At 46.5% G+C, this 22,882-nt stretch overlaps 1 pseudogene across 1 annotated transcript in view; it reads right to left on the bottom strand.

Annotated features, from left to right (window-relative positions):
* Positions 1 to 22,218, bottom strand: part of LOC144143409 (nose resistant to fluoxetine protein 6-like) — a 48,344-nt pseudogene extending 26,126 nt beyond the window's left edge. Inside the window, exons 1-8 of the transcript XR_013317086.1 lie at positions 21,907 to 22,218; positions 21,465 to 21,754; positions 14,562 to 14,773; positions 12,702 to 12,822; positions 11,763 to 11,850; positions 11,566 to 11,663; positions 6,862 to 7,047; positions 2,733 to 2,826 (exon numbers count right to left, since the gene is read on the bottom strand). The product of XR_013317086.1 is annotated as a nose resistant to fluoxetine protein 6-like (transcript). The remainder of the gene's footprint in view (positions 1 to 2,732; positions 2,827 to 6,861; positions 7,048 to 11,565; positions 11,664 to 11,762; positions 11,851 to 12,701; positions 12,823 to 14,561; positions 14,774 to 21,464; positions 21,755 to 21,906) is intronic.
* Positions 22,219 to 22,882: the final 664 nt, after the last annotated feature.

Below are 22,882 nucleotides of genomic sequence, written 5' to 3'. Positions count from 1 at the left end.
CTCGCAAAAAGATACTGAGGGTATCTAGAGTCTGAGGAAAAGTCTCACCCGCTTAGACGAATATATACCTCTGTAGGGGCGAACTTACCTGAAGAAAGAGGAAATAGTTTTCGCCGACCCCAGTATAGTCGACATAAGCAAAATCTCTGCTCATTGGTTCGGCAGGAGAGATGATCTGACCTTAAAGCGGCAGTATTGCTTCCATTGGGAATCCTCGATTTACCACTCCTGGGTAAACCACGGGAATCCTGAGGACTGCCTTCAGACTGGAGGTCCCATTGGAATGCACGGGAAAATCGAGCACCCGATCGCGTCACGGGACCCCGTGGTCAATCGGGGAGGCTCAATAATGAATCCCTGATAGGGTGGCGTTTAAGCGGCCGTAAATCGATTAGGTGTTGGTGCATTCGAATGGGGCAGTGTATATATACCCTGGGAAAGTCAAGGGCTCTCCCCGACGGGCTTCCGTAATGACGGGGCCCAGTGGCGCTTCAACGGAACCTCGCCATCAAAACTACGATAGCTCTCTCCTGTGGGGTACATCCTATCCTGAGATACGTCATGGTGGCTACAGTGCTCACTGTCTAGGCTTGAGAGGACTTCGTGTTTATACCTCGCGTATTAGTTGTTGTCATACAATCACAGCAACTTTTTAAGTTCAAGAGGCACCCGCTGTGGTGGCTCAGTGGTTATGGAGTTTTGCTGCTGAGCCAAGGACACGGGTTCGATCCCTGCCGCGGTGGCCGCTTTTCTGATGGAGGCGTAGAGTGAAAACGCCCGTGTGTCGAGATTTCGACGCACGTTAAAGATCCCCAGGAGGGGAGAATGAAACCGGAGTCCTTCACTACGGCGCGCTTCATATCCCAGGTGTAGCTTCGGCGCGTTAAACTCCACAGTCATCATCACCAAGTTCTAAAGGCCGCAGTTCCCTTTCAAGAGCGGTTTAGCTCTGCTATGGCCATAAATTAGTGCCAGAAAGCTGCCTCTGAGGGTAGCATGTATTGATTTCACGGAGGGCTAAATTTATAGAGCCCTGCTTAAGCGCCTACAAATAAGTTTCGGCTGGTCGCGCATTTTATTGATTGATTGATTGATTGATTGATTGATTGATTGATTGATTGATTGATTGATTGATTGATTGATTGATTGATTGATTGATTGATTGATTGATTGATTGATTTTGAACTTTAACGCGCCGAAACTACACAGGCGATGAGGCACGCCGTAGTGGAGGGCTCCGGATTAATTTTGACCACCTGAGGATCTTTACGTGCACCGAAATCTCAAGTACACGCGCGTTTTCGCTGTTTGTGCATTTTAATGGCGCTGTTCAAGGCGTAGTAGAGGCATGAGCTCTCCCCGACAATCTTTTTGTAATGACACGGTATAGTGAGCTCTTAGCAGCTGTACTCCAACTGAGCTTGCTCCATAGTCTGGTTATCCTATTGCACTGGAGGAGAGAACTTCTCATGCAGTCGCCAAAAAATCCTCAACAAAATGTGGTGACTATACTTCTGTGTCAAGTTTCTTACAACGGTTTAGCATTGCTGCGCCGTCCACGATCTTTCAATCGCCATCAGCCCAAACATTGTCCATTGCCAAGTGGACATGGTAATACCCCTCAGAACATCAGGGACCTCTTTCAATCCCTTTGCTCATTGCGATAGAGAAAAATAATGTCAAATGACCAATGACCAATGCCCCATGCTCAATGCATTATGAAGTTGCTATCGGGCCTAATGTAGGACAATAATAGTTGTGAGAAATAACTATCAATACCATTTGGTCATATGAAAAGGATTTACATAATAATATTGAACAAAGATCGGCGTGAACAACTGCAGCGAAGCTGTTGCTGCTGCCTTATTCGCATTTGTCGTAATTGTCAAAAACGAAATTCGCCTCGTGCGGAATCCACTGCATTGGGCCTTTGTGACCGACTTATTGTTGATGGGTTGTCTGTAACGGTTGAGGATCGTAATTGCCTCAATGACCTGGCTTTTGCATTTCTTTGGTCAGAGCTGCATGGGCAGCAATAACTGCTTTGTTGTTACTTCTACATGTTTTTGTTTTTATTTTATTTATTAGCCTGTACTTAAGACACTGATGCTTTCGGGTTTGATTCGTTGCTGCTCTTATGCCACTGTATTTTGTGTATGAACGCTCCTTTTGTCCTTGAGACATTATACATTTCTTTAGAAATCTTTTTCTGCTGCTCTAATGTGCTTCTTATTGGGTCAACGCAACTGGCGCCACTCCCTTGACAGTAATTTACTTTGAAATCCTGTTACCCCTTTTCTCTTTATTTCAAACTGATCAAGCAGAAATGTAGACTTTTTAAACTAATTTTAGGAGGACGGCTAAACCTGGGTAAAAAAATGTGTCAAGAAGCTATTTTATAAACAACAGACAATCAAACTGAATATATATTTTTTCTCGGGTATTATCTTAGTTCCGTAAAATTTTCTTAACTCAAAAGTTCGACAGATCCAGCAATAATTTTATGGCAAAGCCCGCCATTTCTTCTATATTGCGTTGGTAAAAAATTCCTTATCGAACACTTACTGACAGGAAGATATTGGGGATAATGTGCTTGAAATACAGCCTCGGATTACAGTCGACGAAAAGGGATTCTATATAGTATTACAATGTACTCCTCAGTAACTAATAAAGTTTACTGCCGGTTGTAAAAACTGTGATTGATTATCGAAATTCCACTCTGTGGTACTTACCGAATGAAGAAAAGGCTTGTGATTGAAAGAAATGCATTTGTTACAAGCTGAAAATACACTTTGTCTCCCAATTCAAATATCTTGAAACCTTAATCTGAAAACAGACAGAAATTTAGTAGAGTTGGGAGATAATTCGATTCGCTCTGTAATTTCTCGACAAGGCTTCGTTAACTAGCCCGAGGAACATTTTCTTTTATCTTAAGATTTCAAAGCATGATAACTCGAAGCGTATCGTTATCCGTTTTTGTGCCCGTTGAGCTTTTGAAAAAAAGGATCTCAATGCTGCAGAATTTGTAGGCGCCGTTACTAAGTATACAGTCCGGAATTTAGCAAAAAGGCTTGTTAACCTGGCATGAAAACGGCAATAAAATATTCGCAGTCCCATTTTGCTGAGACCATAGCTAGTTTCCCGTGGACTTCCTTCTCACTGTATGCGATCAAGCGAAACTACGAAGCCCAAGTCTGCCGTCATGATCCGAGTAATGCGAGTCGTTTAATCAAGATACCGTATCACTAGGTGCCCCCGTCCACCACCTACTTAAATGCAACGACGATAAGGCAGGAAATTTATTCGGGGAAGTACGTAGGGTTCGGAATGACGGCAAAGCAGATTGTGCAACCACGGTCTTGCTCCGCAGGCAACTAGGAACCTCTTACTGACGCTTTTGTTTTTGACATAGGGGTTCCCACATTCTGCCATGTGGAACAGTGCTAGCGGAGCGATTTGAATACTGCATGCGAGTTGACCTTGGTGTCAGAGCCTCATTTGCTTAAGTAACAAGCGCCTGCTTCGTGAGGCGCTCGTAAGCGGCGCAACTGACGACATGTACTGCGACGTCGATAAAGCTGATGCAGTTGAGAATTTTGCTCAACACTTACTTTCCCCATCGCTGTAGTAGTCTTCCTAAATCTAGTCCACTAAAGACACAAATTATACAGCGAATCTCTGTTGAGACTGATAAAAAACACACGATGAACAACGTAATTGATCGCGCACGAGAGAACAAACTCTCGCTCTACGCACCGTCATATAATACCATGCTACTTTTAAAGGCACACCCGGATCCAACTATTTAAGGCAGGCTTACGAGCTTTGGGGCCCTCTATTCGACGATCATTCGATGGCCAAGCGGGGAACGCTATTCACACCTTCGTGCATTCAAATGACTCTATACTGCACACAACTAGAACGCTAACGCTACCAGTGACATTTATGTTTTGGGAACTTCAACATATTTTTTCAGTATTCGTCTGATACCCCCCTGTGATCGTCACGTTTTCTTGAGACAAACTAAACTCATCGCCAAACAGGAACACACAGTAGTTTTCATTGGAGCCAGTACTTCCCTGGTTTCTTAGTATGCAGATTTAAAATTACTTTTACTTTTTTGCCCTAAAGCAACACGAGACTTACGAATAATACACGCTGGATTGTTGTTTAGACTTCCAAAAATAAAATGGCAGCATGTAAGTTTACGCTGCGGTTTTTGAAAGCAGATATGCCTATAAAAAACCAGCCTGTTCACCTTCCCCAATGTTGCCTGTTGGAATATCCGGCAGGCCCGTTAAATGTCACACGACTGGATACCACGAATTCATCTAATCCGCTCAGGGATCGCTACAGAACGCTGGACAGAAACGTCCCCGAATCGGGTTACCAAGAAAAAAGGACGGCACAAGGTGATCGCTCAGCGCATATGATAAGCATACATCGCCAACTAGCCCATATCATTGCTTTGCTCTACTGACAAATGAATTTCAGTAATTAAGCTAAGTACATTGTAAATTTTCTCCATTTCCATTCTAACAGCATGGTCGTTTTATGCTGGTTATCGGCTTTAACAGGCGCGAATGCTGATGTTTTCTAGGCATGTTTATAAACCCAGGAGTACGCACTGGCCTGACGCCGATGAAAAATACACTTCTCATACTACAGCCACGTACTTTATTTTACCCGGCCCAAATGGACGACGATTCTTGTTGGATAGTCGGTACGTAGTTTAGTAAACATAGGGGCCGCAGCTCTTAAGAATCCATCGGCCCGATTTGTTTACATGCTCTCAGCCGATTTCTTCTCATCTTAGAGCTTTATGGGGCCAATTGGCCCTCCTTAATCCGATTGGGCGAAGAGAAGACAGAGACAGCAGGCCACCGTTCCGAACTACTTCATCTTCTTCTCCTTCCTCATCCTCGTTTTCTATATACTCCACCCCCCTACCCCAGGAAGACGCACGTATACGTCGAATCCGAAAAACCACTTTTGCAGCAGGGCCTGTTCCTCAACACGAACGACAATGCCCGACCACTCGCACTTACCTGAGAGCTGTCCCCGGATTTGTTTATACTCTGGTCAAGCCTGTACCACCCTGACATACAAGGCGCTCTAGATCACCAGCTCCCGCGAGTAAACGATGTTACAGAGCCCACCACACTGCCTTTTTTCTTGAATCCGCATTTATTGTCCGAGATTCTCCAACCTCCTTTCTCTCCCCGTCCTGTATCTACCATACACAAAAGTTGACTTTTTTTACGCCATCCAAGAAGTCCCCTCCCCCATTTGCCCTTCGGCCCCCGCCACGTCGGCTTCATTGAACTCGCCCCGTGAGTCTCAAAATGTTGCCGGCACGTGCAACTCAGAATGTCTTCAGGGGTATCGGGTTGTGACAGTTTGGACCGATGATAATTTTTCTTCTGCCAACGGAGGAGCCTTGGTTGAGAGCATTCACAAAACTTTCGATTAACAAGTGACTGCCCGACTTTGTTACCGAGTAATTTCTGCAGGCATATGAGGCATTCTATAAGTTAAGATACTCATGAAGGTGAAACATTAGGCTGCACGTCTTGTTTTTAAATACGAAGCATGCCTTAGCGAACTCCGGCCAGGAGTTCTGACACTGAATGTTTTTTGCATGGCATTTTTCCCGCATTTTTTTTGTGCGTGCCGCTTGTTAAAGTGATTTCTGCTCCCGGGGACCATACCGTTACAAACAAACAAACAAACAAACAAACAAACAAACAAACAAACAAACAAACAAACAAACAAACAAACAAACAAACAAACAAACAAACAAACAAACAAACAAACAAACAAACAAACAAACAAACAAACAAACAAACAACTGGCATAACGGCGCCTATGCACAAGAAAACCGCTTTCGCAGCTAGTACCACTCGTGGCGCCATCCATACATATCGACTTTGTTAGTGCACGAAAAACGACGCGCACATTTTTTTCTATTTTTTTTTACAGGGAGAAATTAAACCCACAGCCTCTAGGCTTAAGAACTGGGTCGAAAAGGCAGAAAACCACTGTAAAAAAGGGCTGTCTCGCGTCGCTGGCTCGAGCGGTGTCACTAACTGCGTTTGAGTGGCTTTGGCCGCATAGATCAGTTCCAGGATACCCGTTAGACGTTTGACTGTACAACAACAACAACAAAGAATGACAGAAGCAGTCGCAGGGTTCTCGTATCGGTCGCACAGCAGTTGCAAGCGGTATCGTAGGACACTGCCGCGAATGACGTCTTCCTGCTGTTCATGGTTTTAGTCGCCTAGCTGCGGTGATGTCCAGCTTGTTTCCAAATTGGCTTTACTTGAAATTCACATTGGAGCATACCTCCCAGTTCATTTATTTCTCTAATTGGCTTTAACCTGTGATAGCTTTGCTGGTGCAGGTTTTTGTTGGCTGTGTTTGGCTGTTTCTATTTGCCCGTGTGGCCCATTCGATTGGTTCAAGGATGCTTCCAATTTTCTTGGCGATTTGGAAAATTATGTCCTTCTAGTTATGTCGCAAATATTTACGAGACTAACGAACCCTCACAGCCTCTTTAGAAGCCCTCGGAGGTGTCTTTATTATTTATTTATTTATTTTCATTTATTTTGTACTCAGACACTACGGCATTACTGTACGAAGCGGACGACAAAGCACCCGCAGAATACATTTACAAAATAGCAAAATTCAATTAAGAAGCACCCACCAAGTTTCTGGTTCTGCAATAGCATGTCTTTTTTTCTGTCTCTGGTCCTGTTATGCTTTGAAATCAGCAAAACGTAAGATTACGTGCTAAATAGTGAATAAAAGTAGACCGCCAAGGGCATCCGACAACTACGTGCAGTATATATCGTGACTTACGATAAAACTCCGGCTGGATCAATGCGTACGAATGGAAGAACACGACCCAGAAGCACAGGATAAGTTTTGCACCGCTGAGGAAGAGCAAATCTTCCCGAGGTGTTCCTTTGTATTGGCGGACGTCAAAAAGCCGTTGTGTGTTGAGCACGACCGAGAACCACGTCAACACCATGGCGGGTGTGGCCGCTGCAGCAACTATAAGAAAAATAAAAAATAATGTATGGTTTTAGACGGCTTAGAAAACATAAAAGTACTCGATTCAGATGACGACGAAGAAAAGGGAAGCACCGGGCACGGCGTTATTATCTCCACCGTAATCTGCTAATGCTACCCTGGTGTTAGGTTTGAAAACATTATTTCACTAAGCAAGCTGTCCAATGAAGTTTCAAAGCTTGTTCCATGATAGTTTGTTGTGAGGATAAACCTTTAATTGGCTGTTCCCAATCTTTGGCCCAAACGACCCTTCTTAACCATAAATTTAGGGTTTGCACACATTTATAAAGCTGCGCGTGAGAAAAAAGGCACATACAGAACGTGGCAAGGCGCAATAATTAAAAAAAGAAAACAAGAAATAAATTCTATGTTAATAAAACCAATCGTCTGGATGAGGTAGGCGCATTGTACTTAACCTTTGAATTGTTGTTTTTAATGTTTTTTTTTTTTTTGAGGGACATCGTAAAGTGGCTGATCATGGAGATGAGAGCAAGCTGTGTACCATACTCGGGTTCAACTTAATAGCGGCAACGGGAGGTGCCGCAGGGCCTCATCACCACAGCGGCGTGTTACTCCGCGCGGTGCAAGTAGTGCGTGAATATTTTGAACATGGCACGAGCCAGTTTCGTGATATTTTGAACTTAATATTCTTATAAAATACTCCAGCGATGACAAATAAACTACGTGAGAAAAGTCAGATGATATCACGCATTCATAGCATCTCCTTTTAAAATTCGCGCGCCCGTTGACGTCCGGGTCCGTCGCTGAGGCGGAGTGGTACCGCACATCACCTATTGCCGTTCTTAACTCGTTCCTGAGTATAGTTCGTCACTGGCGACAGAAAAAAAGAGGATTGTAGTTTTGCAACTGGTTATAAATGTAAAGGCGATCATGGTATTGATGCGACAGTAATGGTTTATCATTAGTTTTCCCCACTCTCGCCCGTATTGTGCGTTCTCGTATTGCTACGAGTGGTGAGACGGCAGTTAGTAAAAGTAAGGGCCTCAAACTAACCTTTGCCATAGGCATAGGAAAACAATGTAACCTTTCCTAATACGTTTCGGCTGTCCGCCTTCCTCGGACAGCCTCCGCATTCTTCTGTTGACGGTATTGTGCAAAATGAGCCCATAAGTGTTTGGATGAGCGTTCGTTCGCTTCGGTGTTCTAATTCTTCGTATTTAGATGTTACTGTGCACTTTAACATGGGTATTTGTCTTTCTTCAGTTCTAAAAGCCTTGTCTTTCTGCCTTTTCTCTTCCACATCACTCCTGCAAGTACAATGAACAACCGAAAGTTTTATGTTTACCGCAAACGGTTCCTGCCATCGTTAGCGCGTCGGCTATAGCGGTGGGATGCTGAGAAGAATGCCGTGGCTTCGATTTCCGGCCATGACAGAAGGTATGATTAACATGGCGAAAGATAAAAACCATCCCTTCGTACATTCAGCATACCATGGGGATCTAATCTAGCCGCAGTGCTTCCTCTATGAACAGTCGCGCAGCCCAATAAAGCTTGGCTGTGTGAAAACAAAATTTTAACGTCCCGTGGCACTTTGGCGACCTTATTTTCAAAGCTGTCTGACGGCCGCGGAAGCCATAGTTACTTTTTGAACGTACACGCAAAATGAAAGAATATGGGTGGTGGAGATCAAGCAATGGCCCGCTAGTGGTATGTTTGGAAAGACACATCTGCACTTCCCAAGTTTCTTACTGTAATAAAGCCGCGCGACAATGTGACTTGCATGTAAATAAATTCGTCTATTTCTGTGTTCGCGTTTCATTTGTCTATGACTTTAGGTACGTGAGAACATGTGATGCGGGCCAGCGTGCTACAAATTCATTTTTTTGCAATATCAAACACACAAGCGTATATGCAGTTCGGGATGGTTCTTCAGCTCTTACTATGTGCTGGAAGCGGTAATAAAGGAACGTCTAGTATTATATCTTCTTTGGGTAGCAGATATATACTATACGCCTAGAATTTTATTTATCGCGCTCGTTGTTACGGTATTCTTAGGTAGCAGTCCAAACGACTTCGGGAAAGTGGGCAAAATTTTTCTTGAGCTTTGCATTTGCCACCAAGAACAAGACTTTAAAAGAGCAATTACACGTGTGGCTTATGTAAGGAGGAGTTTCATTGCTTTCCCACAGCATAAAGAACTCATTTGTTTCTTGTAGTCTTCCTGAATTATTGTTAGTGCTGAATTAAATGCTGCAATTACCTGACAATATGTCTATTACTCGATCTATATTACCCATTCTTTTGACTTGTCGCGAAGGTAATTTTTACATTTTATCTTTTCTTTTCCAATCTTTTTATCAGCCGTAGAAACACCAGCTAGTATGTTTGCTTAAACTTAAAAATACTAGGTACGATTTTTTGGTGTGAGTAATTCTTTGTGCAGCCTCTGAGGGGATGAGAGTTCGTGTTTACTTATTTTGTCCATGAGCGAACAAGTGACGATCCGCCAGCCAAATTTATAGGAGTTACACTGGCTCATTAGACACATATAGCGAAGTATAAGAGTCTTCCTTAGTCATGACCTGTCTGAACTGGATTGCACGTCATGGTAAGAAGTTTTTAACCTCGTTGTAGACATCTATATATTTTTTAAATGGCTAAAATGATAGAAAACAACTCGTCTTTCGTTTTTGCCGAGCTTTTCTCGGGGCTCATAAAAGCGCACAACTTTGTGTCGGTAAGCTATAAACTCAAAGCTGAATTGTGACTTATTTTTCTCGTTTCCTTTGTTTTCTGTAAGTTTAGACAGAGTTGGGGTGAGGGTGATGGGGCGCAGGTTAGAGAGTTGAGCCGGATCCTTGTTGGGTTTGAGAATAGGGCTAACCAAGGTCAACTTGAGCGTGTCGGGAACAGTCCCTGTCGCCCAGTGGTCATTAATGATCTCAAGGAGTACCAGCTGGGTGTTCTCGTCCAGTTTACGGAGGTGCTGCCATGTAAGACCATCATGGTCAGGCGCAGAATGGAGTTTGCCTTGGTGAACAGCGGCCTGAAGTTCAGGAAGAGTGAAAGGGCTGTCTAGGTCCTCACCAGGGGACGAAATTATATTGGCAGGAAGCGGGGGTGCGGATTCAAGGAGGCGGGGGGGGGGGGAGAATGTGATGATGAGGTTATGTTTCCTCGTCTCCGCGCTCTCCGCCTATGCATGGCACAGAGGCTACCAAACGAGGTGGACATATTTACAGGATCCAGCCTACAAGACAACTCTATCGGTTTGGCGTGGCACTGTGAAGAACGCCCTGATCTTAGCGGCGCCACTACTATGGTTACCATCGCCCCGTCGCCTCTCCAAGCCGAGCTCCATGGTCTCCTAGGAGCCCTTGATCACATGACCTTCATGGCTCATGCACCACCACCACCCAGAGTCCGCCTCCTCACTGATTCCCACGTCGCCATCAGAGAATCCAATAGGGCTTACTCTTATCACCCTACCGTTCATCACATCCAGGCCATGGTAAACCTACTGGCCCGAAATGGAACGCACGTCCGCGTAGCCTGGATTCCGGGGCATGTGACCCAGGGGGTCGGCAATCACGCTGTTCATAATGCAGCGCGGGAGGGCCTTCAGTCTACACCTCCCTGATTGCTCCCGAGCTTGCACCTGATCCAGGTCTACATCCGCGCCTCCAACTGCATCATGCTAAACATTCTCGCAGAAAGCGGCTCGCTGAGAAGACTCCGCCGGGCTACCTGCGTGGTGTCCCCAACCTACCCCGTTCCGCAGAAGTCTTTGTTAACAAGACAATCGCTAATGCTGCCCTTACACCCTCCACACTGCAAAAATGCTTACGCTTGCACTATTCAGCCTCTCCGTACTGTCCCCATTGCCAGCAAAATGTTTTTTCAGACCTCAAGCACCTCACTTGGCACTGTTCACCTTTCGCATCTTCTCGTGATTCTTTGCTCAGTGCTCTGCCCCCCAACTTGTCCCCTGATGACCCTACATACGAAGACCCAAATTTTCTGCATGCTCTAGGGGTGTTTTTCATGAAGAGTGGCTTGGCAAGGGTAGTGTGAGATGGGGTCTACACTCCCGCTCCCAAAGAAATCACTGATCATCTATTGATTGATTGATTGATTGATTGATTGATTGATTGATTGATTGATTGATTGATTGATTGATTGATTGTGGGGTTTAACGCACCGACGCAACGAAGCGATGAGGCGCGCCGTAGTGGAAAGCTCCGGATTAATTTTGACCACCTGGGTATTTTTAACGTGCGCCGAAATCTCGTACAAACGGGCGTTTCTGCTTTCGCCTCCATCAGAAAAGCGGCCGCCGCGGCCGGCAATCGAACCCGCGACCTCGTGCTTAGCAGCACAAATTGATCATCTATCTCCAACGAGTCATCTCTAACGATTGAGTGATCACCTCCCCCTCTCCTCCTTTCTTCCCCTTCAACTACGGCCCTGTGGCCTCCCCCATCTTAATAAATGTCATTCAATTCAATTTTGTTTTCTGTACCAACTTACCAGGTTTTTTTCTCGTTTTTGTACGACCTTCCCGTTTCAGGTACCATTCCGTGATTGTCCCTACGCAGAGAAGTAGCCCTAAAGAGCTGAAAAGTGCGCTGAATAAAGCAAGAAACACATTCACAACATTAGTAGTCCACATTATGGTCTTGTGATTCGAAGTTACAAGACACAGTATTCTTGTTTTGCCTACTTACATTGAGCATACCTGGAGCAAAGTGAAAGGCTTGGGATCATCTGTTCTGCAGCCTTGAACCGTCGCATTAGCTCCATATTGCTGTAGGACTGCACTTGCAAAGGAATTGGTTAGCTAAAGCTTCATTGAATAACATTTGAAGGTGTAATTTTGCAATCACTATTCGAACTGATCAAAACCATCCCATTAACTATAGATTGATAAAGAAATTGTTTGCAGCCTAAACTCCCCACGATTCAGTAATTCGCTACCTTATATGCGGGAAGTGGACAGGTACACGTATCAGTGTAGAAGCGCGCACGAATGTAAACGGAGCACGGGATCTAGGGGTGAAGTCTGACTGAAGGACTGACAGTCATAGTGTCCCAGCAACAACTTTGTGCACCCGGGGTCAAAAGTTTACAGGACACGATTTCGATTTTCAATGTTGATTTCTCTGCTTTCTGTGGGCGGCGCTCCTTGTACACATATGGTGATGATACCCCAAAGCGTGATGCTTCGCTTACAAATACAAATTATGTGCTAAACTACTAGAAAGCAAAAAACTTCACGTCTAAAGTCGAAATTACGTCCTGTAAGCAGTTGAGCCCACGTGTACATAGCTTCCATGGTTGCCCCGTCGATGAATCTAATCCACAAAAAAAAGCATGCCGGCCACTATGTGGCGGCGTGATTCCCTGTGCGTGCTGCTTTCCAACTGCGTTTACGTATATGTGTACTTGCCTCATTGAAAACTAGGCGTGATAAACGTAAATTACAGGCTTGTTATGCAACTGAAACTTTCACAATGTAGTGTCTTGAGAAAGAAAAAGACCCACTGTTTCCACTATAATAGCACCACTTCGTGTCTCATTTTAGCTCACTTGACGTAAGAAACTTTGCAAGGATTTGAAGTGATTAGGGCCACATTGAAGCGCTTATTTACGGAAATGTCCCTTACTTGAACCAATAACGAAATTTAGGTCCGATGGCGAGCACAAAGATGGCATGCATATTCCCATTCTGAAGTCGATGCTCTGGAATCTCGTGTCCGTGGTCACTGTTAGCGGATTCTGGCGCCCCTGCGGTAGTTGCGGAGCAGGAAAAATGGGAAAACAAGAAAAAAGGGGCACAGGGGTCAATAGATCAAAGAACTGCCACTAAGTATTGGCAATATGAGACGGAGATGAGCGCAAGGACTCATGCATCCCGGAAGCCTGTGGCCCATGGCAGGCGGCCATCTCGATACTGCCGCTGCGGGAGCGAAGGCGGCGTTGTCAGGCTTGGTTGCCGACACACTCGCTCAACGCACCACTCGGTCGCAAAATATTGACACAGCTAAGCTCCACCGTTCGGGAAGCCCAACAGTTACGCGAAGATCTCCGAAAATCCGATGTGAAGGCTTTGGTTGAGTGGCAAAGCATTCACGCGGGATACCTAACTAACGGAGTGTTCATAAATAATTTTGAGGTTAGTGTAATGTGAACATCCGTGACAGTATCGTATTATACAGGGCGCGGTTGTTTGTCGCCATTACATGTCTCTGGTGGTAACGCGAAGAGCCATAGATTTGTTTTCGCTGTTGGCACACGTCCGCCAAATTACCTCACACGTTTATTGCACGCAAAGCAGATGGCTAACCTCTTCAGACGGCACTGCTATAAGTGCCCTGCTATGAGTTCGGGGAACGCAGCTTCTTCGGCAGCAAGGTCTTCGATAGGCGCGGTGATGAAGACGACCCCAACTGCCTAATATTCAAACGCGTAGAGAACTCTAGATAAAAGCCGACTTTCAGCTTTACTGGTAATAGTTACCCTCGTTTTTCTATATAGCTGCATGGACAGCCTTTGTCAAAATTATGGAGGCCACGGCGACTGTGGCCGGAGCAGGTGCGCGGCCACGCAGCGGCGCTCCGGCTGCCGCTGTTGGCTGGTAGCGCGGCTAAAGATAGCGAAGGGAACTTTCGCTCTTGCCTTCGTGTGTGCGGCGCTAAGTGCCTGTGCTGAAGCGCAGTGCCAAGCACTGCTCTTGTCGCGCTAGCCACACAACGAAGGCAACAGCGAAAGTTTCCCTCGCTGTCTTTAGCCGCGCTACCAGCCGATAGCGGCAGCCGGAGCGCCGTTGCGTGGCCGCGAACCTGCTCCGGCCACGGTCGCCGTGGCGTACATAATTTTGACAAAGACTGTACACCATTTTCAAAGTTTAGTTTTCAGCTTCTCACTGATGTCTTCTCTATTCCACCCAAAACGCACTACAGGAAAGTCAACTTTCTCTGGTAATGAGGATGATTGTGGGTAAAGTGAAGAAAATCAAAGCACTTCCTCTGGTCGGAATCGAACCTGGGTTCCTCGCTTTTGAAGCCGACGTCTAACCGACTGCGCCATTGCGGCACGGTCGAATCAGTTATCGTTTGGAGAGGGGTGCATGGAGGCGCAAAATTGGACAGAAAATGCACCCTCCGTCTAACGAAGGCGATCTTTGAACGCTAGGGGAAACCATGGAATGCCCGTATCAGTAAAGCCCTAGAGAACGCAATCGCAGCGGAGTAAACCGTACCGATAAGAAACAGGTGCTCGCTTCTGCGTTGGCTCCTCTCGTGTTGGTCGTGTTTGGCAAGCTTCGCGTTCCCCCCTCGTTTTCTTTTCGACAGAGGGGTAGTTGATTTTCCCGTTTGTTGCCTATCTTCACCGCACAAGTTCAATTCCTTTTTGTTCGGACTCAGGACACCTACAGTATGCTCTCGTCCCCTTCTTCCTCTGCTGAGCAGATCAGCCAGGATGGTGAAGATGTCGAGAGATGGTGGACTTCAAAGTAGGCTCACCTGTAGCAGGCCGGCAGCTTGAAATCTCTCCACAAGGCTCCTCACAGCATCCCTGGGTGGTCGTGTGAAGAGCGTGCAGTAGCGGCCCTTAAACGCCATCCCACCGGCATTCGGATCACCGAAGCGCGTCTTCAAGCACTGCTCGTATCCGCCAAGGTTCACGAGGCTTCCCTCGAACAGGTTGGTTGGAATGAACCCGTTGGCCGTCACCACTGCGTGAACGAGGCGTGCAAACGCGCGAGCAGCAGAACGGGCCATTTCGACATGCAGCAGACCGGGTAGACGACTATTCTCAAGTTCCACCTGCCCCAATTTGAGACATATGCTCTCCTTCGCTTAGGGCGCTTCAGTTCACTGAGCTGTGATAAACACGGTATGCCAAATTGTTGGCGTCAGCTGCCGCATTCGCTCACAGCAGTTGGAAGCTTCCCGCTAATAAGTTGCACGTGCATAAAAAGGTTCGCTAATAAGGTTGTAAAGTATATGCAGCAAGTTAGTATTCGTGCCACCGATGAGAACCCCAATATAAATCGATGTCACAGGCGTAGCTCCCTTCCTGCAATATCCGGTCACACACGCCCAGAGTGGAGCCCGCCATTGTGTGTGGTCGTCAGCCGGTTGCCTGAGCGTCTACTGCAGAAGCTCTGGGGAAATATCTGGCGCTTCTAATATTTAGTTCAGTGCTCTTTGCTTACTTCCCCATCTGTACGTCCTTCCTCGCCTCTTCCACCGTGCTACCTGGGTGTGAAGCCTCAGACAGAGAGGCGAGGAGGGTGAAAAGAGTGCAGGCGTGGGGTGGGGGATGGGAGGAAGGGAACGGGATTTAGTTCGTCAACACAAATCTGTCGCACAACCGGAATAGCAGTGCATAGACCCCACTCTATCAATCAGAATAATCGCCCCAAATCCCCGTGCATCGAATGCCACCATGTGCAAAGTGCGCACGCGCAAGAACTTTCGCGTGGTCGTAGTTCTTCGTTACCCCTAATGAACCTCTGGCGGTAGTGTGTGGCCATACCTCCAGTTGTTGAGTAGGGGTAACGACACCCGTTTTATATCCACCGCCATCAATGATAATTGTGTTTGCGTAGTAATCCCCAATGCTCTGCCGCATTTCTTATCCATTGATCTGATAAAAACAATGACGCGTGCAGATGCTTTTAATACTCAAGATGAGCGCACCTGCACCTTTAGCCGTCTTGACGCCAAGGGCGGGAGAATAAATTCCCAGTGAACGCTCACTACTCCTGCTACACAATCCGCACAAATCTTTACCGTTCGTCATCGGGTAAAAAAGAGCACCGGAACTTTGTGTTCTGGCCACCCCAGCGCTGTTCTCTTGGGTTGCGATAGAAGAGCAGGCAGCGTTCTATCACAGATTCATTACAGGTTTTTCCGCTCAGTTTAATCAATCCCCGTCCAATTTATTCCACGCGCCAGCCAATTTAACTCAAACGCCATCTAATTTATTCCAGCTGCCAGCGAATTTAATCCAAGTGCCAACCAATTTAATCCGGTCGCCACCAAATTAATCCAGCTGTCAGAAAGTTGTTTAAGAGTGTTTTGTGCGAAATCAGGCGTTGCTTTTAAACCGCGAAAAAATGCGAGTGTTGTGGGGAGGGCGTCGGTTTAGCTCACAATGAATTACATTTCTTTGCAGCTGCCTGCAATTACCCCCCTCCCTCTAATCACGCCCTTCGTAAAGGGGTGTTCGTAAGGATTCAAATATCCACAAACTGAAGCAAAATGTAGAGACGAGCTAGTTTGTGAACATCCATGAGTGAAACTTAAGCGCAAACTGACACAGGGACGAGAAAGGGAAATGACACCAGCGCTTGTGTCGTTTCCCTTTCTCTTCCCTGTGTCAGTTTGCGCTTAAGTTTCACTCATGAATGTCCACAACCCTCTCCGCGCAGCGTGTCACGTGACTCTCTCCGTCACGCCTTTGTGCATAAGCGGGAGGGGCAGGCGGAAGTAGCGTGGATGCTCCCTTCATGCGCGAAGGCCGCTCTTTGGGTGCTGTGTGGACGAATTCTATTTTATATCCAGTTTTCCCAATACCGGATACTGCCCGTCAGAGGACTTGGCGCTTTGGCAACAGCCACTGAATGCAAGCCAGAAAGTTTTCTGTGTTTGAAATTAGAACGAAGGCCTGTGGGGAGGCTGCTCGAGAAATGTTAAATATTTCTAGTATTTGAAAATCACCTTAATCAGCTGCGAGGCCTAAACCCACACAGCGAAATAGTGGGCTAAATTAACATTTCCCTTAATCATCGTGTCGCAAAATAACGGTGTTGGAGTGGCCACATTTGTTCAAAGAACCCCCAATACTTCAAAATTATTTCGTAGCGTATACTTAAAAAAGAGGGTCATGATGATGAAATGCATGTTTTGTTTGTTAAATAGACGGAATTGTCTTAAACGAAGTTATACAAACTATAACGCAAACAAATTAATTAGATATAAAGGAAAACAAGTGAAGCCGCGGCAACTCGCCAGCCACTTTCTCACCGTGGCCTCATGGCGTCACTAATGCTCGTTTGGGCGGTAGCGGGCGCCGACTAAAGTGACCGCCAGTAAACGTGACTGTGCGATTGCAGTGGAGATTATAGTGGAGATTTTAGTGGAGATTCCAGTTCCTTTGGATCACACCACTGGCATGCTAACGCGTAGGTGGCACACTGATAACTAGAGAGTTTTAGTATAGTGTTTTGAGCCCTACGCAAAGTGTTACCGTACTCTATTCCCTTGCGTCGGTCGCACTGCACATGCGCAGTACACAAACTTAGTTTTGCATTTAGCGGCCGTAAAACGAACGCACGCTATTACAGCAAAGTAGCGTGCATACGCTGCGGCCCTTGCGTGTATCTGTGTTTCCAACATGGCGGCAGGTAGAGCGGAGCACCTCAACGTTTTCCTTCCTCTGTGTGCAGTAATTTGCATCTTATAGAACAAGTTTTTTGCTCCTGTCTTCTCAAATAGCTCCCGTGGTTCGCACGTTGCTACCGCGGGGAGCGAAACTAACGTGGCATCGCTGACTGCCCGAACAGCGCTCCTGCAGGCCGGCGTCCGATGCTGTGTGTGTGAGCTGTTGACGCGTTCGCTTCGTGGTGGAAAGGTGGAAGCCGACGGTGTGCTCCTGAGGGTGGACTGTGCTTGCTATGTTCGGAATTAGTAATCACTAGCGACGACTCCACCCTGTGTGTGCGGTTAAAAGCCTTCTCGGATTGCGCCAGAGTGAAGTGACTTGCTGTTCGACCCGCAAATCGCGTGAATTGAGTGCGACGTTTACAACTGCCTGTAGGCAAAATATCGCATTTTATTTTTGTGCTTCCGTCTCGCAGTGCAAGCAGTTACGTAGTTACGTCGCGTGTGTTCGAAACGGATTTGTGGATTGTTTTCGAATCGAATAAAAAGTATACGTGAAGCGCAGTCCTTGGGCTCTGGAGCATTCTGTGCGATCTACAGAACAGGTAACCTCGTGGCTTCAATGCTCCTGCTATAGTGTACGTATGGAGAAGAATATTTCTATCATGTTGTGGACGTTTTCCATTCGATACTAACGGGAAGGCGTTTGGTTCCGCTGGTTGGGTAGTTGTGCAAAATTCCGGGTGCTCGTTCGGCCAGATGACTGTCGCTTCGCATTCAGTTCAACAGATGGCGTCAAAAGCGTTAGCGGGCCGCAAAGCAAAACCGACGAAACGCTGTACTAAAACTCTCCGCGTGGTGCCGACCTAGCGTGCCGCAAAAATGTAACGCTTAACGTACGTAAAGGCACAAAACGCTATACTAAAACTCTCTGCTATGTTGTTTCCTAGATTACGTCACTGCTGACGTCGTGAAGCAGGAAGTCTGAAAGTTTTTCAATGCTTTGTATCTTCTAATGGTTAAAAATATCTTTCGGGGCTGCAGTTAAGTGCGTTATCAAAAGCTATTTTCTTCAAAATAAACAAATTCGTTTTTGTTTTCATTGCCCCACTAAACTGTTCCTGGAACACATTCCCAACCCCGCCAACAATCTACCACAATAGTGAGGTTACGGCCAAAAAGATATGTCAGCCGGATATGACCCTTTCACAAGCAACAGAAAGCTTACAATCACGCCGCAAATTTACCACCTGCGACCTGCGCTTGTTTCACATGCCCTCCATCCGTCCTCGCTTCGCGTCATTGCCGCTTTATGCGTCATTGAGCAGTACTCTTCCATTGGTATGCTTCCTTTGCTCACTTCTGGAAGCAAGGAAACCTCGCCCTCCTGAAATATGCTGTTTGTCGGCGTCAATGTCCTGGTTAACTAGTGTTACCGGCTGCTCTCTTATGAGCTGTCCTGTTTACTGACGTTTATTATTTTTATAGCCATCCACCTTACCCCTAGATATGCACGCACTTTCGTTTCACTTCGTTCTTTAAAATAAACCAAGTTTGTGCAGTAATTTGTGCACTAAATTGTGTACACGAGTTTGTGCATTAATCGACAACGCTCGTTTACTCTCCATGAGCGTTGCGCCTGTCATCCTATTTTTCATGTCTCGTGAACCGATCCAAGGTTTTGTGTTACAGCAAAGCTGTCTATGGCTAGGTTCCAGCAAATCGTCTCCGGCAACATAGCGATGTTGACAACAATCGCAAGCTAGCGTAGCGCCACGTTGCGGCGCCCACTCATATCCCCGGGATTGTATAACTGCGCCTCATTTTCAACGCATGTAAAAAACTCATAAAAAATAAAAACATCTCCTAGGTTCTTTATATTTTAATATAGGATGTCGTATATTTTCCCTGGATAAATTTCTTCCCACCAATGCATATGTGTTTAGAGGCGAAGCCGACTTTTACGAGAACGTTGTAAGCTTGGTCTTTGTGAGATGGCTTTCCCACATTGGTGTGTTGCACAGCGAAGCACACGTCCATCTACGGAGGGGGTATGATTATAGAAAGTGCTTGTAACTCTTCTTTTATTGCAGGTATTCTAAAACAAGTTATATGAAAATCAGACGAATCCTTCAAGCTAAGACGACTCTAACATTACGCCGAGTTTAATTTACTTTTCAAAATTACATAGTTCACAGTGAAGTTGTAAATTTTGTGGAATTCTCGTCCGCTGTCAACACATGGGCTTCTACAGGAGGGAAACGGAGAGCCCCATATCTGTCCCCCAGAACAAAACTCTAATTCTTCAAAGTTTTGTTGAGGTAATTAATTAGGAAGTAGGCTAAATTGCAAATTACAAAAAAGCGTGTATTGCTTCGTGCACTCCTTAACTACTACTACCCGGTCAAAGCATATTGTCGCTCACGTTGAGGCTCGGCACCACAGCTTTGCTGGTCGTGCTTCACGGAGCGGAAAGGCACTGACTTTTTTCGGTACGTAGTGAGGCTTTCAGTTTCCGCCCATAATTAAACACCAGAATGACGCATCGGTTGTATGCCATTCTTTTTAGAGACAGAAATTACTTCTGCTCATTACATGATAGTGTTTCCCGTATCCAACGCAATCAATTCTAATTCTACGCCAGATTCTTAATGCGAACGCATCAAATGCCAATTGAGGTGTGAAGCCGCCGTCCGGAGCCTGTAGAATCAAATGCCTCAAAGAATAAAAATCACATGAAATAATGCTCGGATTGACACAAAATTTCTGACTAAAGCGCCTGCAAACAGTGAGGAATTGAGTCTAAAAGAAAGTTGAGTAAGTGTGGGTCTGGGTTGAAGTCGAACCAGCTCCTCCAGAATGCGAAACGAGGCCACACCCTCAACACCAGGGTGCTTCATTTCTGTAGCTTTGTAGTTAGGGCGTTGTGGCCTGCGACTTACAAACATATGTAAGAGACATTTACCGAGGTCTACGTGAGTAATTTGAGCATGTTAGGTTTTGAAGTCGCAATTAGGCAAGTTAGAATGCACTACATACGTTTCCGCGAGATGCCCGCTTTTCTTGCGTGCAACAGCAGCACCATCATGCGGCACTCACTGAACTCCTCGATTGCACGACGCTGTCTCAAGAGACGGCGCGCGAGTAGTACGAACGCGGCAAGAAAACACAGAGGCTAAATGATTATTATGTTAACCAGAGGATCCGTTCAGCGACTGGGCGCTGTTTCTGCTGCAATTGGGCGCTGGGCAAAATAATCGTAAGGAGTGCTTAAGTGACCTGGTAATTTTTTTTATTCTCGGGTTTGCCATCTCTACCACCTTCTGGAGCTCGTCATCTGCTTCTCGCTGGAACTTGGGAAAATGTATGCACATAGTTCGGATTTCCACCCAGACAGCCACACAAATGAGATGTAACTAATTTTTATAGGCACCCACTTTTCTCCGCCCAATACTCGTGTGGCGGCGTTATGATCACTGCATTACTGACAGCTGACAGGAAAGCGATCGGGTCTGAGTGCTCGGTTGCTCGCGATGCCAAACAGTTGGCAAGCACAGATGTGGTTTCAGAAAAGAGGTCGGCCGTACAAATGAACTGCAAGAATAGACCCTTGTCCGACACCCCACGAAACGCACGGCTGAACTCCGCCTGTAACAATTCTGCATGCACGTTTTAACGGAGTCACTGTAAAAGAGACGATGGACGGCACGGCACAGGCACTGCAGAAGGCGCTAACTTTGCAACAAATTTTGTTCTGAACCATCCGCTCCTGGATGTCATAAATGTCATCATCGGCTATGAGCATCTTAGATTGTTCTAGCGCCATTCTAGTAGAGGACTGGGACTTTAAATGGGCCCATGCTTGTTGTGCCAAAGCTTTCACTAAAAGATGATTGCGTGGTGTGGGCGTTTCCACGAAAAGAGGCAGAACAACTGGCCCAATGCGAACTCTTTTTTAGTCATCAGGCGGTGAATAAAGAAGAGGTGCATATATGGGCTCACATGAATATCACAGCAGTATACAGTAGTACTCACTGCGCAGGGCCCAGGGTTCCTTAAGCCTGAGATGTAGGAATAGCTTGATGAGGCTTGAGGAGCAAGCTATGCTCAGTTCAGGACTCCCCACAAGGTCCGATACAAGCGGCAGGGCCTTTTGCGACAGTAGCCTCAGAGCTTCGTCCGTGGCAGCCTCGAAGCTGCGCTTTGTCGCCTCTCCGGTGCCCGTGGCGGCAGCGTAGGTCTCTTGGGACACCGCTGTTATGTGAGCCACTACGTATCCCAGGAGCTGCAATCCGCTTTTGCACTTCATGGTCACTTCTGTGCTGCTGTGAATAGATAAGAAACGCTATATAAGACTGAACTTTCCTTCTAGGACAATCCAAGTCCCAATCGTACCCTTCCTGACCGCTCACAAAGTACACGGTTCGGTTGACCTTTGTACGGCACGTTATTCCGAAGCAGAAAGTGACATGCTTACTTGTAAGATGATGTTTTGTTAAAAAACACGTCCACCAGAGGGCTAGAGTACCAGCGCACAGTTCCGTGGATGCAGTTGTCTTTCAAGACACTAGAAAACGCGGGTGGTATGTCCAGGAATCACCCACGGTAGAAGACCTACAGTACAAACGGACCTCTGGCATCGAGTTGCCCGCATCATTAGGTCCACAGCTTGAAATCGAGCCTTGGTAACGCTCGGCTACGCGGGAGCCTAGGCTGCTTCAAGATTGATGATGGAAGAGAAAGCCGGTGTTGAGGATGCAGAGGCAAGTAGATCGCAGGAAGTCGCGAGGCTTTGTTGCTTGTCGCAAACATAATCTCCTTCCCTGCGGCGCACGCTTGAGATACGTGGATGGAGAGGAAGGAGTGGAGAGGAAGGAAATTAAGCGGTCCGTGGGAGGCATTCGACCGCGAAGGGATGCCATGCGGAGAGCTGGGAGCGTTGCCGAGCAAATAAAGTGTCCTGTAAGAAGGTGCGCCAGCACGCTTGGTGGGCTGCACGCCGACCTACCTTGTTGTGTCAGTCGTTTGCATTTGGCAGCGTCACGACTACTGTGAAGGACAAGGCCGCCGCCAGGTAAGCATGAAATTGCGGTAGCTAATGAAGAAGTCAACGACGCGGATATTTTGTTACGTCATGATCGAGTTTATTTAAGCAGAAACAAAGAGAAAGGATCAAGAGCTGCCTTGAAACAAAAACTGTGGGTACACGCTGGGGCAATGACTTCGTCAGGCTTGCATTGGAGAAGGTAACTTATCGCGTGGAACCCAGAGTGCAACTACACAAGGTAGAAAATCAGAGAACAAAGTTTTGCTCTTGCGCGCGCTCCAAGCAAAGGGGGGTCTACCTGGATTCAGTACCTAGTTACTCGCTTGGCCTCACCGGTGACGCGAATCTTACGCTCGATTACTTCCAATTGCGTTGCACTGCCAATGCAAACTGCGCCACCCATAGG

Source organism: Haemaphysalis longicornis, unplaced genomic scaffold (assembly GCF_048455015.1).
Source record: "Haemaphysalis longicornis isolate Haplotype H1 unplaced genomic scaffold, Haemaphysalis longicornis Haplotype H1 scaffold_1, whole genome shotgun sequence".
In the NCBI taxonomy this organism is placed as follows: Eukaryota; Metazoa; Arthropoda; class Arachnida; order Ixodida; family Ixodidae; genus Haemaphysalis; species Haemaphysalis longicornis.
This window is presented reverse-complemented; position numbering and strand designations above follow the sequence as displayed.